Below are 15,393 nucleotides of genomic sequence, written 5' to 3'. Positions count from 1 at the left end.
TCACTCCATGACCCCTGTCCCCCCATGTTGCTTGCTATCTGACCTCCTACACCCCCCACACCATCACCACCCCCATCAATGGTGCACATATCCTTTCCTGTGCGCGCACGGAAAAGCGCTTTCCTCCTTTTTTGCGCGTCTTTCAATCGCTTAAAAATATCCAATGATGACCGATAAATTCTCTTGCACGGGTTTCACTCCGCGTGGAGATTTCACTCGGTAAATGTCAAGATCAAATGCATTTCTGTAGAGGGACTTTTTTCGCCGAATTTAGTGCAAAAATAAATTTAAGAAAAATAATTTTGGAGAGGCCCGAGCAGCCTACCCTCTTTATTAGTATTATTTTGTATTTTCTTGTAGTTGTGTGTATTTTTCTTCCTAAAACGACGTTAAGTCGCTGCGGCTGCTGCACACACGGAACCTGAGTGTGCGCTGTTAAAGCGGATACTCTCCGGGGTCTCTGGGGTTCTCAACACAAACTTCACTTTCAGAGTGATGTTTCTCGAAAAACGTCCTGAAAGTTTAGATGCGGTCCAGCCGAGGAGTGTTCGGAGGCAGCAGTAGGAGTGTGCTCGTGTATCTCCTCCGCTCCGGGCTGTCCGCCTCCTCCGAGCTCCTGCTGATCCGGTCCTGTCACGGAGGAGAGAGACCCGGGGCTCCGTTTTTCCTCAAGCCCCGTTACGCACGCACACGCCAATCGATTTACATGTGACTTCGGCCGGGGGAAAGAATGGAGAGGGGAGAAATATTACAAGAACGCACCAAAAAGAGGCAAACATTTTTTTAAAGGGGGGGATGGCGAAAAAAGTGGGGTTAAGAGAAGAGAAACGGGGCGGAGGGGACGACGCGTTCCACAGACGGAGAAAATATCCGCGAGGATTTTTTTTGTTTTTTTTTCCTCCCCTGAAGGTTTTGTAAGACGAAAACTCCTGGATGTGTGTCAAATGTGCCAAAAAATGAGAGAACCGGCGAGATTCTCCGCAGCCGCCCGGACGCACGCGGACCCACAAGCTGGACTTGGAGCTCCTTTTCCGGGGCTGCGCTCAACGAGGAGCCGCCGCTGCTCCGCTCTCTCTCCCCACACCGCGTGTCGAGCCTCTGTCGGGCTCCTCGACGCCGATAAAACCCCGCGTAGGTTTTTCCGAACCGGGTCGAAATGCGCACGTTTGTGCGTAAAAACAATGTGTTTTTTTTTTCCCTTTTGGTTCTTTTTTTTTTCCCCCTCCACGAACTGCGGAGATCGGACTGCATTTGCCCGTTTCTTATCTCCCGCACACGGAGGAGGAGAGGACGGAGGCTGGTGTACACACAGGTAACAAATAAAATATCGACAATAAAACAGACAAAAGGAAGTTGCATGAAAACGAAGTTGTGATCGCCGGTTATTCCTCGCAGTGTGAGAATAACCAGCTCCGCTAAAAAAGAGAAAAAAGTAGGAGCAGACAAGAGGAAAGAGCACAGCGAGGAAAAGGAGATCGTGGAGACACAGAGAGGAAAAGACACAAACGCAAAGTTCAAACTTACAATTTCTCGCTGCCGCTTTGTGATCCTCGCTTTTTAATCCAGTATTGAGACGATTTAGCTAAAGATCCCATCAAGGCAAGTCCCCCTTTTGGTCAGTTTGCGCTTAGGGTGGCAAAAGAAAGATCATTGTTGTTGCGGAGTGTTACAAAAAAGAGGAAAAAACCCCGAAGTATTAGTTGTTAAAGGCGATATAAAAATAATTTGGATGCAAAGCAGGCGGTGAGTCTTGTGTTAGAGGGAGCGAGGAAGAGGTGAAAGTGAGATCTGATGATTGAAAAGAAAAAACTCTTTGGATCTTTATTCCTGCTAATTAGTTTCCTGCAAAAAATGGCTGTGATTAATTCAGTGCGCATGTGCTTCATTACACAGGCACGAAGGGAAGGGCTAATTAGCCGCCTTCTGGATCAATAAGATTCAGCAAAGGAGAGAGAGAGGGAGAGAGAGAGAGAGAGAGAGAGAGAGAGAGGGAGGGGGCCCGGGGAAGGAGGGAGGAATGGATGGATAGATACAAGTAGGAAAAGACGAAAGTAATGATCAGGAATTGAAAATATGGAATTAAGAGCAGCGGAAAAGTGTGAGTTTGATGAGAACGGGGGGGAAGTTGGAGCTGCGGGCGCGCCGCGAGCGCGCTGTGCCGCCGATATTTAGACTTTTAAAAACATTTTCTACTCACATTTTGCGCATTTTGCCCACAAATATATGCACATACTTTGACTATTTACAACGCATTAGCGGTCACACGTCGTTTTTTTTTTTTTTTTTTTTGGTCTTCTCTTCAGTTTAAGCACGACACAAGACAGAGATTTAACTTATTAAAACGCATAACCGACTTATTAAACCCCAACTAAAAGTGATGTTAAATTACCCACCGTGTTTTATTGTAATTACGCATCAAAAGAACAATCAAGAAAAAGGTCGATTTGTGCTCATGATTATATTCGAGATGCCGCCGTGTAATGACGTTTGAGTGCGCAAAGAAAACAGGTTATTGTATATTTTCAGCCATGCACGCGCATTTGGGTTTGTGCATTTTTAAGCACTGACATTAAGGTGCACAAACAGAAAGTTTGCACGCAGATTTGCGCGTGTGCGAGTCGGAAAATGTTCACTTTGAGCCTGCGTGATACAAAATATGGACCTGGTGTGTATTTAATGTTTAGAGCTGCATGATAATTTAAAAACAAATGTGATCGGTTTGACAATAACACGTTAATATAAACCAGAGGAGTATGCCCACATTATTTGATTAAATAAGAAAAACAGATAAATATTTAAGGTAAATAAATAAAAATAAATACATTCTGCTTGAACGTGACGATGACGACACGACGTGGACTCTGACAGCCAGCTGTAAGTTCAAAATAACACCTCTAACTGTCACAAAATAATGCTTCATATATATAAAATGTACCATCCGGTCATCTCAATCATAAGATAACACGTGCGCTTTTTCAGCAGTAGAATTATGGAAATATGAGATTTCTAAGTGCAGAAAAAAAAATCATCTGTGTGTGTGTGTGTGTGTGTGTGTGTGTGTGTGTGTGTGTGTGTGTGTGTGTGTGTGTGTGTGTGTGTGTGTGTGTGTGTGTGTGTGTGTGTGTGTGTGTGTGTGTTCGTCGAAACCTCACAGTGCCACATGACAATTTGCTTACATTTTGACAAATATGCGAGTGTAAGTGTTTAGTAAACATAACCAGGTTTTCTTAAAGATCACGTGACGGATTTGGACATTTTATCTGTCAGTAAACCGCTCGGGACAGAGTGTCAATACTTTGTCCAAAATAATCAAGTGTCACAGTTGCGTGGATACGTTTGGACATATCCGGACTTCACTTCAGGTTTATCATTACCTTCTCACATTTATAAAGAATAAAACCACATGACAGTCAGTGTTTGCTATCATATTAATGTTTTTGGAGTAAAAATGGTTTCTTATTATCTTTCAGGAAATTATGCGCAACCGACGCAAAAGTGTCCTCGCTGTGTTCCTAAACTCAACCTTTGAGTTTCTTTGTTGTGATATATATATATATATATATTATTGTTATTTCTCAGAAGAAATAGACAATTCTTCACTCTGGCGTGTGCACACTCTCTGTACAAACAGCTCCATAAAGTCCTGCTCCCATAAGATGCTATTTGTTGAAACAATGCGGATCTAATTGCGTAAATTCCGGCACAGTGACTAACTGTTCAAACGCTGTAGAATTCAGGGGATGATCTGTAGATGGGTGATTTTTTTTTTTTTTATATTTTAATTATATATATTGTTTTAATGTGCATGTTGATAGAAGTGCCTGGCACGGATGTAGCAGCTGATTTTCCTTTAATGCACACACCAAGCTGCATATGAAATATACATTCAGGATTTAGCAGAGGCCTTTGACTTTAGAGTGTGTGAGGGTTTATGGAGACCCCACGTTTCCACGCTGGGAAAACACGACAAAATCTGTGATAATGCACATTGTGTGACCAGGACCCCCCCCCCCCCCCCTTCCTCCTCTCGTGGCTGCTGCACTTGAGCCTTCCACAAGCCAAAAGGAGGCACTGATACCTGATCTGATACCTGATTTTACGCATGTAGCACCAGCTCTGAAAAACAAGGAAACTCCGTGCGCCCCGTGCGCCTTATGCACACTGCAGAAATCTGCAGGATTCGTCTGCTCTTTGTAAAAATAAAAAAAAATAATAATAAAAGAATAGGTTGGAAATGGCATACGAGATGCGTTATAAAGGAGATAATTAATACACGTCTGGTGTAATTTGAGGCTTGTAGGAAGCAGCTTGGAGCCACTCGGTGGCCCGACAATGCAAAGTTGAGTTTACAAATGTTATGCAAAGGCCTCTTGACTGTCACGGCTCCATCACTGACTGGACTCAGTCCAAACAAGACGCTTTTAGGGACCGTGCGTCTCTGAAAAGAGGGGGGTTGGGGGAGTGGGGTGAGATCGGGGGGAAGCGACAGGGTCTGAAGCTTTTGTGTCGCCGACATTCAACTGCGCCTCTCTGTGGGAAGGATAACTGTCCACGTGCCAGCCTCAATAGGCACACATCGATGAGTGGCATTGCAAATTCAACACAACCTGTGGCTATGACAGTGACAAAGAAAGGCGCTGCAGCTTAAAATGCGCCAAACGCGTGGCGCGCACGGATGACCATCAACGGAAGTTCATGAAACAAAAAAGCATCAAAAACTTCCAATATTCTACTTTATATTTAATTCATGTGGAACACACAAAGGGAGACGAAACGTAATCAAAGATTTTCGCTTTTATAAAGCTTTGGGGTTGGATAAAAAAATCAAACAACTGTAGAAAAAAAATGACAGTCCATTAGAAATTCTATGGATTTTTAGATGCTGCAATATTAACACATTTATGTTCATGTTGTGGTAAACACGGAGGAAAATGGCATCAGACATTCTTTAGTAAACAGTTTGAGTGAGATCAAAAATATTTCCAGATGTTCATTGCGGGGAAACATCTGTAAAAACGGTTTGATTTATAAGTTGGGAAAATTGCATTTATTTCAGTTATTGTTGAGGTTAATGAAAACACACGTTTTGAAATAGCAGGTGTGTAAGTGGACTGATAACGTTCAAGTTTTATATGATGCAGAAGAGAGAATATTTTAAAACTATATTACATTGTGCGTAAAATTAATCACATTTTAATGGCACTATAATTCCAATCAGTGGCATAAAAGTGTTTAGTTGACCATTTATTTTATTTATTTATTTATTTATTTATTTGTATTTTATTATTATTATTTTAAGAATAGGGCGGACAGTTTTGGCCGCATGCTCGTACACATGTGACGCGCTCTCGTGTCCGGCTCTGTCTGCAGGGTGCAGCCAGGTGCAATGGGAGCGCCCTCTTATGTTCAGCCTGACCACAGGGATCAAGCAGCGCATCAACTTCTCACAGCAGCCAAACGTCTGCACACCAGCTGCGAAAGTGCAACTCCCTTTACTCCTCACATTAACCCGTGCGCGCGCACCCAAAGCTTAGCAATAACCTGGTGCAAATCACAAAATAATGCTTAATGTTTGCGCATTTCCAGATGATAATATGATAGATTTGGAGTTCGAAAAAAAGGCGCATCTGAGATCACAAGAGGATTTGACCTAATTAACGCAAACATCAACACAAATATGCATATATTCAGGTTTTAAAAGTTCACGATAATTAAATTAATTATCTCCAAATGTTTGAAGTCATGGATGTTATTTTTTTAAGCTTCTGTATTTCACTTCTGGATGTTTTTCCAAGCGTTTATTTCATGCATTGACTCCACTTTTTCAAAAGCAGTGTTTGGGTTTAGCGCTTTATCTGTTTTATTTGCGTGTCATGTTTGGCACCACACTGAAAAGCCAGGTTTTTAATTGGCGTTGTTATTTTAATCCTGCCTGTATTGTATCGAAAGACTGAATAAAACTGCTGTTCACTGTGTCACAAGATGATTAAATGTTCTCAGCTGGAATGTGCATGCGTGATTTGACCAAAATCAAAACATGTGCTGTCAGATTTTGTCTGACACATTTTCTGGAGACATGTGCTTTTATTTTATTTCTATTTATTTGTAATGTCTGCTGTTAGTGCACCCCCACCCGCTCCCCTTTGGTGTTTTCTTTTCTTGAGTGTGTGGTTGGTCTTATTAGAATTTTTTTTTTAATTTGTGTTTGGTGAACCAACAAATGCTGTTGTAATAAATATAAATATTAAAATTCCACTGAATAAAATTCGATTTATTATCTGCCCGTTTATTTATTTGTTTGGTATCTTTTGACACGGTCTCCCCAGATTTAAATATTTCTTGTGACAATTGAAAACGGTTCTGTAGAATTAAAAAGAAGCAGCACCACCTGAGGAGCGTTTGGCAGCGTGTTTGTGTAGTGAACAAACGGCTGTTTTCTGCTGAAGCTTGTGATTTTTTTTTTTTTTTTTGGGGGGGGGGTGCAGAATAAATGACGAGCGTCCGTCTGGTCAGTCTGCCTCATTTACATGAGAAACAAGAAGCATATCAATCCTTTCTGCCGGCCATTTAGCCGTTCTGCCTGTAATGATCCTATGCATAATTCAAAAACACTTTTGACGTTTACATTTTAGAAAAAAAAAACTGTTACCACATGATTATTCGAAATCTGGACTGTGATAATATTTGAAAAAGGAGGAGGGAAGCAGCAAAACAACATCCGGTGTGTTTGGACAATTTAGGCAAACTCCCATGATTTTTTTTTTGATATTATTATAACAGCTGAGATTAAATGGAAACACGTAAAAAATAAATGAAAAAATAAAAATCAGTGTATACACCGACTTGCCGTGGGCTGGCGTGCGCACACGCACGTGGCGAGTGGGACGGTGTCACGGTGCCGTGACAATGTTTTTAAAAATAGTTAAAAAAATATTAAATTTGGCGTTTTATTCCTGTTATTGGCACTAGCCACGATAGAGGGGGGAAAACACAATATGTTTTTTCCAACCATCAGGAATAATAATAATAATAATAATAATAATAATAATAATAATATAAAGACAAAAAGAAAAGAGTATGTGAGGCTGCCAAGTCTCAGTCCATGTGAAACATCCTCATCACCCCCAAACCACTGCTTCAAATTCATTAAACATTTTTGAAGAAATCGCTTCAAACCAGTGATGGATATGATGGTGACCTGTGCCCCTCAGAGGTCACAAGTTTGGACTTTAACAGCCTGTTTTCTTGTTGCAATTCTGCTCGTCTCTCTCTCTCTCTCTCTCTCTCTCTCTCTCTCTCTCTCTCTCTCTCTCTCGCTCCCCACCCCCCCCCCCCCCCCCCCCCCCCCCGCTAGTAGCAAATCTGGCAGCTCTCACATGCAACAGAATCAAAACTGTGAAATAATTTCAAAATAAAATAATGGTGTGTTTGGCGCGTAATTTTCCAAAAGGTTTACGATTCTGTCTGAAAGTGTAAATTATGAATTATTAAGATTTATTTGTTAAAAAACAGTAAAACACAATGCCCGGGTCATGTGGCAATGTATATTTCAGGTGGGGATGTGGTGAATAATGGATAAATCCTGCTGTCTTATGGACGAGGGACTCGTGCACTTTTACGCACAGTGAAGAGGCTGAAACAGAAGGATCCCAAATCAGAGCCATATGAGCACTCGAGGCTACAGCAGCACAGACTGAAGGAGAATGTTGGTTCCCTCTGCCAAATGTATTGAAAAAGGCACTTTAAAGATCGCCGCATTTGCACATGAATATCACAAAGTTTAACGGTATTTTTCCATGATGTTTAAGAAGACCCCCCCCCCCCCAAAAAAAAAGAGAAAGAGAGATGGAGAGAGAGAGAGAGAGAAAGAGAGAGAAACACGACAAGATGAAAGATGACAGGTGGAAGCGACACAGAAGGGCACATGTACGCATTTTGGATTGTTGCCAAGGGGGTTACAGCTAAGATGCACCGCACTCTGGATGCCTCAACATCATCTGACTACAAGACAAAAATAAATTTGAATCATTTAGAAAAAAAGATTGAAGCCACAACATCCTTAAAAGGCGAAAAAACAAAGACAAAGCTTGTAAATACACGTCTGCGCACAGAGCTTTAAATAACACTGTAAATGCGCCAAATTACGCGCGTAATTGCTGATTATTGGAGATCTAATCAGACGAGAAGGGTTTTACAATTCAAATCAATGACGTTGAGTGAGAACACCAGTGACGCCGATTGACGAATGCCAATGAGACGTGCGTGTTGTGTGTGTGTGTGTTAACTGTGCGCAGAACTGTGCCATCATGCGTAATTTTACTTCAACTGGTGCAAATGCAGCATCTGTGCAGTTACAAGGAAAACGACACTGGCTCATCTTAAAGCAACACTTCCAGAAGTGTGAAAACGCCTCATGCGCTCGGTGGAAATCAGTTCCTCGCTGGAATTAGTTTTTTTTTTTTTTTCCATTTATCAGCTGTGCCACAGGTAACCTTGCCCATGGCTGGGTTTGGGGGTGTGGCAGGTCACGGATCGCCTGTCTGTTCTTCTTCAGCTGAGCCTGCTGTGCTCCCAGCAGTGACCCAGGGACCAATAAAAGGAAGCTGGTCCCTTTTTTTTTTTTTTTTTTTTTTTATGTTAGCTTGTTAAGGAAGGTGTTTAATTTTGCATGCCAGAGAGGGGCGTGGCTAACACCTAAAACTGAGGATCCTGCAAGAGACCCTCTGTGGGAGATATGAAACATTGGAGATGAAGATCGTTAGTTCAAAATGTGACCTTTTTTTGGTTTAATCCCTGTGTTCACACTATCAGTTCGAAGTGAAGCAACCTGAATTTGATTGTTGAGTCTGACCATGTCTGTGTCATGTGATTGCTTTGTGTGTGTCAGACTTGGGTCACTTGTATATGTGGTCTTAGATCTAATCCAGTTTTGAGGTGTGATGTGAGGACAGTCAGAACAGACACAGGTCACTAACAACTCTGAATAATCTGAACAAAAAAAAAAAACATCCAGCAAACTCTCAGATTCAGCTCAGTTCAGCTAGGTGTGTGAACATACCTGGACTGCTTTTCACTTTGTCAGTGTATTTAGTGAATTTCAGCACAGCACCCTTAGAGCTTCATTCAACTCATATTTTTTTGTTTTCTGTCTCAGGTTAACTCCTGATACCACAGACACACTACAGGCTAATCAGCAAGCAACTGACATCAAGTTCAAATCAATTCATATGACTTCTCATTTGGCTCTGAATAATTTAGGAACATTCTATCTTTGAAACTTTGCAGTTTATGAGTTGAATCATGATGATAAAAAGATACTTTCAAAAAGTGTCTTAAGAGGCAGCTTTGTCGTGATTTGGTGCTGTATAAATAAATTGAATTGAATTTCAAAGGTCACACCCTCCCCATGGTCAAATGTCATGTCCTCTTTCCTCTCTTTCATAGGTTAGAGGATAGCATGTGCATCACAATCAAAAAATAAATCCTTTCATGGCACTTTGTAAATGAATTTTAAATCTTGAAGTGAAGCTGGTTTGAAATTTGTCATTATTGAATGAGTCTGCTTGATAGTTTATTTCAAGTTCATTTCTAATACTGGTAATGCTTTGAAATATCAAGGTCACTGCCTTGTGAAACTATTTTTTTCCTGTTTTTTTTTATTTTTATTTATTCATGTGTAATCAATATTTTCAGTCTGTAGGTGGAAAAACATTTTCTCTTTTTTGGGGGGGGGGGGTGTACTATCATATTGCAGTAACTTTAGGTCTGCTAGGTGGTTCGGTAGATTAAGGTGTCATCAGGTAATATTAAAATACACAGAGATTCACACATAAAAAAAACCCACAACAACAACTGCTGACTCAAACATACAAGTAAATGTTTTTAAATCACAGTTTAACCAAATTTGGTTTTATATAACTTTTGCAATGCAGCAAACCCTGTTCTATTGATTCTGTGGTGCACTATTCAATTATAATATATACATTTTTATTTCATTACTTATTTGAAGACACTGTACTGTGCAAAAGTTTTAGACACCACAGAATTTTCATGAACATTTTTTGTTTTTGGTTTTTTCCATCATCACTGTGTCAAGGGGAAAAATAATTAATAAATAGTTGCAAACTGCATAAAAAACAAAACAAAAATTTTCTTTGTTGTTGTACTTCCTGGTGCATAACAACAAAAAAGAGCATTACTGACGCAGTAATAAAATGACTGACAAAAGCTGCTGTTGTTTAAAATAAAGCCAGAGGCCAAATAAAGTAAATGTTTATCACATTAAACAAATGATGTATGTTTAAAGGTGAGCAGTGCTCAAACCCTTGTTAAAATATCAAATGTTTGATATTTAGTAGTGTTTCATAAGTTTTAAAAGTTTCATTAAATGCTGCACATTATAAAAGGCTGTTAATCACAAATTGAATGGTCATCGGATGACATGATGAATAATATAATGAACTTGACATTTTCTTCCTAAAACCACCAAAAGCATGAGACAATGTGGCAACAGCTTCAGCATTAACTCATTATTACATGCAACAATTTGCACAACTACCTGATTTCACATTCACCTGCAACACATCTGTTTATGTTAAATGATAAAATATAACAGAGATACAGTGGCATCGACTGTTTCTATATTTTGAACAAAAACGATAAGCTGTGTTATGTCTATTTTCTTATGTCGTGTGTTTGCGTGCAGATACGTTTTCTCAGAAAAGGGGGGGGGGGGGCAGAGGAAGCTGGTTTGAACATATTCTGTTTAGAATTGTAAATGCACTGCATAGGCCCTGCTGTCCAATTACATATATCTTTCATGTATGAAATCATGCATGTCTTTTGCTCTAAAAGGGGGGAGGGCTGGCACAAAGGGAGCAACGTTGACTGCAGCAGAGACGTGTGCAGCCCACATGAAAAATAAGGTCCAGTGTCAGAGCCCTGGAGCCCCGGGTGAGGAGTGCAGCTCCATCAGCACACAGGCCAGGGAGGGGAGCTGCTTTCCCTCATACTGGAGCTCTCCGACTTCTGCTGCATTATCGCCGTCCTATTGTGAGGCTGCTGGCCCTTTGGGTCCCACCTCAGACTTCACACAAAACACATTTCAGATCACGTCCTTAATTAGCTCCACAGCGGTAAATATAGTTTCATGTGCTTTCAAGTGTTTTATTGTTCCCAGTACTAAAATTGCCTTTAAATATGCAAGAGAAAGAAAGGAAAAGTTGTTTATTTACTGCATTTCATTATTTTCTTTGCAAAACAATTTGCTGGTCAGTATTAAATTTTGTAAAACAATTTAACTTTTTTAAAATTACAGGTTTGCTTTCAGTGTTATTTGCATAATTGTGTGAACATTTTATTATGAATAAGGCTTTTTACAACAATAAAAAATAAAGTATTTCCCTGCAGGTGAGGAGCTAATGTTTTAACATTTGTGTGAAGGAGAAAATACTTTTCTACAAAGGTAAATATTACAATATTTTCACCTCAGGCACTCTGTCATTCAAAGTCAACAGCTAAAGAAAAATAAATACATGCAGGTGTCCGCATCAAGCAGAAAAACTGAACGTAGCCAGGCAACCTTGGATTAGGTTTTACCAAAACTACTGACAGAAAATCTGAGCTGAACATAAAGGAGAACCCCATTGAGGAAAATATTTTCAAAGACATGCTAGAAGGAAATAGTTATTCATCAGATAATCCCAAAAATGGATTCGTGAAACAGAAATGTGACATTTTTGCATATTTCTGCCACATGTACAATAGCAGAAATCTAACTGAAAACACAAACACACACACACACACACACACACGCAAGCAGAGATGACCAGTGGCATCTGCGAAAAAAATGTCCTTTGTTCCTCCAGCCGTCTAATAAAAAGCCTCCAAACTAACGTCATGTCTCTTGTAGCAAACACACAAATAAGCGGATACTACAGGTCTCCCAACATTTTGATAACTAGGAATGTTTTCCTATGTTTTTTTTATTATTGTCAGTTTTTCTGCAGATTTGTGCATTTGCATGTATACTTGGACAAAGGCTGGAGTTCTGCAAACACTGAAGGAGGATGGTGATTTAATTTCTTTCGCATTATGAGACAATTTTTCGTTTTATCTCATTTTTTAAACATCCCATTTATGATGTCACAAAGATCTGACAAGGAAAAAAGACCAAATATAAAATTGTAGTTCACAAATAGCAAAGATTTTCCATAATTGTTCAATATTATTAAGGCTGAGTTTATAGTGTTATACTGACCCCAGCCACTAAGGGGCAATAGTGATCGTTTGGCTTCTTTTTAACTTCGTTGTTGTCTTGTTCTTATATAAAGTCTAGGACTGAACCCACTTTTATTTTAATTGAACCTTTATTTAACCAGGTTAGTCCCATTGAGGTCGAGACCTTTTTTTCAAGGGAGACCTGGACAATTATTAAGTTTCCAGTTCACCTAACCTTCATGTGTTTAGATGTGGGAGGAAACCAGAGCACCCAGAGGGAACCCACGTAAACACGGGGAGAACATGCAAACTCCACACAGAAAGGCCACAGGTGGGAATCGAACCCATGACCTTCTTGCCATTGAGGCAACAATGCTAACCACTAATCCCACCATGCTGCTGGGGGAACCAAAGATCACAAGGGTTATCAAAGGGTATGTCTGCTCAGAGGTTGTAAAAATAGAAGGGTAAGTCATAATAACACACTTAATTGAAATCAAAACTCATTTCAAGTCGGGGAAGCATCAAGGAAATAGGGCTGGGAACCAGGATCTGGATCTGTTGTAATGAAATCTGCACTGGTTTTTATCATTTTGCTGTATTGAAGCAAACATGTTCAGGGCCCCTTCACACATAGTGTGAATAAATTTACAACTCAGGGCAACTCACAGCGCAACAGCTTGTATGATCAAACCACGAAACATTGCGCCGACGGGCAGGCTGTACATGATGCCGGTGTGTGACGGTTCATGCAATGGGAACACACTGCCAGCAGCTGTACAACATGGTTACACATAGTGCAAGCTGCTGTGAAAGAAAAATAAATAAGAAATAAAAAAATACATGCTGCGACGTTCTGTGCATGCGGGACACAGCAGCTTTTCAACAGCAGCTGCGCAATGGGCTATACATTCATGCAGCTGCTGAAATTAAAAAAATAAAATTACATGCCACCCATGGGACTCGAACCTGTGCCTTCCAAAAGCTCTGATTACCAGTCAGAACTTTACCACTGAGCTACAATCACTGTCCTATGTATGCTGGAGCCTGCCTGATATGAGGAAGGAGATGGACGTATTTATAAATAAAGGTATACCCACAACACCATATAAAAACACTGCATTTATCAAGCGGGCAATACAAATATGATCTGTATGTTCTATGTAGATGACCCTTGGCACAGACATACAGTCATGAAATGACATGAATGAGAAGCAGTTCGCTCTTCTCATGTTCACATCTGCTGGTCAGTGCATCCAGCAGCTCGCACGTGTCCTGCCTGACACTTGTGTCTTGTGGCTGGCACGCCGCAGCAAAGACACTGTGTCATGTGGAACAGAGCTCACATGGGTGATGTGATTAGTCATATCACCCGCTGCGTGTTATGATCTGACGGTCCGTTTCAACCTGGGGGTAGCCTGTCAATTTGCACGCCATGCACACGCTCGCTCGCTCACTGCAGCCCATCCCCACAGCAATATATGTTTTATGTCCACGTGATGACAGCAAACAGACCACACGTGCGTCACAGTGGGCAGTTGTTAGTCCAGGTTCGTTTAAACACAGTACGTGTTGTCCAGTTGGGACGTACAGATCCACAGATCTCCACAGCCGCTTCTGTCAGCGGTCACACCTGCTGTCAATTTAGCGCACACACACCAAAGCCACACTCGTGGGGCACTTAGACAAATTTCACTGCCAGCATGACAGTGATCGTCCGCTGACTGTTGTAGTGTTAATAGTGCAAATGGCCACACATTTTCTAAGTGCCAAACGAGCTGCGGTGTTAGATGTTTGTGCGTGTCACCTGAAAATTTGGCCGACACCTGCTGTGAGAGGGTTCGATGGGTTTGCACAGCGCAAACTTTGTCTTTCAGCTGCTGGTGTGCGCAAATAGTTGTAGCAACAGGTCTACGAGGCGTTTGAAGCAGCTACGATTTTACACGTTTTGCACACGAATCCTGCTTCATGCTCGCTTTATGCGCAAATCAACCAAATTCACACTATTTGTAAAGGGGCCCTCAGAAAATACAATAATTTTGCAGTTGTAAATGCAAAATTCAGGGATTGCTCCACAATAGCAAAGGCATACATTCTCCATCTGCTGCCACAGAGTATTTTTTAAGTGACTTTCAGGATTTCAAGTGTGGATAAAATGTGCTTTCTGTGATGACATTTCATCAGCACACACAACACACAAAACCAATGCAAACAATTCGATTTCTCACCATCCGCATGGTCAGAAAATCACCTAAAAAAAAAGGAAAAGACACACGGATACACAGTGTCACAGGATCAATGAGGAGAGCCTGCACATTTGGTGTGTCTCTTACTTTTTTTGGCATGCGACCCGATCGGACAGTGAGGGAACCCAGGGTGAGGTGTGTATCGACCCAAACAACCTCAACATGTTCACAGACTCTAACAAACAGGTGAGCAAACTATGAAAGCAGGACGTTTATCAGAGAGGCTTTGCTTTGGCCCTGAAGGCAGGCCCTGTGTTTGTGTGTTTGTGTGGTGGTGGTGGGGGGGCACCTCAACTTTAAAGCCCTGAAGAAGTTAAACGGGTTCGGGGTTTGGACAGCAGGAAGCAAAGGAGACTTCACAGCCTTACCTGATGGGGTTTTTGGTCTGAGTTGCCGCCGCACGGAAGCCTCTGTGAAAGCGTTTTCTTTTCAAGTGTCTGTTTGTAGTCAGCAGACTGAAAGGTCGCACCCTCTTGGTCACAGCAGGTTTGTCGACACGATGGCGGATGACCAGCGGCTATTGCTAATGCTCAGACTTTCGTCTCTTTCTTTGTAAAACTAATAAATGATCATGTAAAGCTATTGATCCGGTGCCTGGGCACTTTAAGAAATTTTGGTGATATACTCCTAGAATTCCAGTTATTTCTAGGATTTTTTTTTTTCCAAAGCTATACTGTTTGGGATTTAGGGACTCCCACGTCACAGAAAAGGCTGGTGCCATCACCTAGAAGAAGACACACAAAAAGGAAAGCACTCAGAACACATTGAAAAGCATTACAGCAATCAAAATCCACAGCTCCACTGTCAGTCTGTAACATTTGAGAACATAATAAATGTCTTTTGGGAGACACAAACCAGAACAGTATGACTTCCATCAAAACTTCAAAATTAATCAACTGTTTTCAGAGCCAACAAAATTAATCCGTAA

The 15,393-nt window shown here is 41.0% G+C and overlaps 1 protein-coding gene and 1 long non-coding RNA gene across 4 annotated transcripts in view; one reads left to right on the top strand and one right to left on the bottom strand.

Annotated features, from left to right (window-relative positions):
- Positions 1–15,149, bottom strand: part of zfhx3 (zinc finger homeobox 3) — a 361,217-nt gene extending 346,068 nt beyond the window's left edge. For 2 of the 3 annotated variants that reach the window (XM_034190386.1, XM_034190399.1), the window contains exon 1: positions 1,525–2,230. The gene's annotated coding sequence lies outside the window, so the exon portion shown is untranslated. Of the gene's footprint in view, positions 1–1,524; positions 2,231–14,833 lie in introns of those variants that run through there. The other variant, XM_034190392.1, reaches the window with a different exon arrangement.
- Positions 1,071–5,610, top strand: LOC117527901. The gene is made up of 2 exons (XR_004565633.1): positions 1,071–1,312; positions 5,371–5,610. It is a non-coding gene; the product is annotated as an uncharacterized LOC117527901 (long non-coding RNA).
- Positions 15,150–15,393: the final 244 nt, after the last annotated feature.

This window comes from Thalassophryne amazonica, chromosome 2 (assembly GCF_902500255.1).
Source record: "Thalassophryne amazonica chromosome 2, fThaAma1.1, whole genome shotgun sequence".
Lineage (NCBI taxonomy): Eukaryota > Metazoa > Chordata > Actinopteri > Batrachoidiformes > Batrachoididae > Thalassophryne > Thalassophryne amazonica.
Note: the sequence above shows the minus strand (reverse complement) of the source record. Positions and strands in the feature narration are given on the sequence as shown.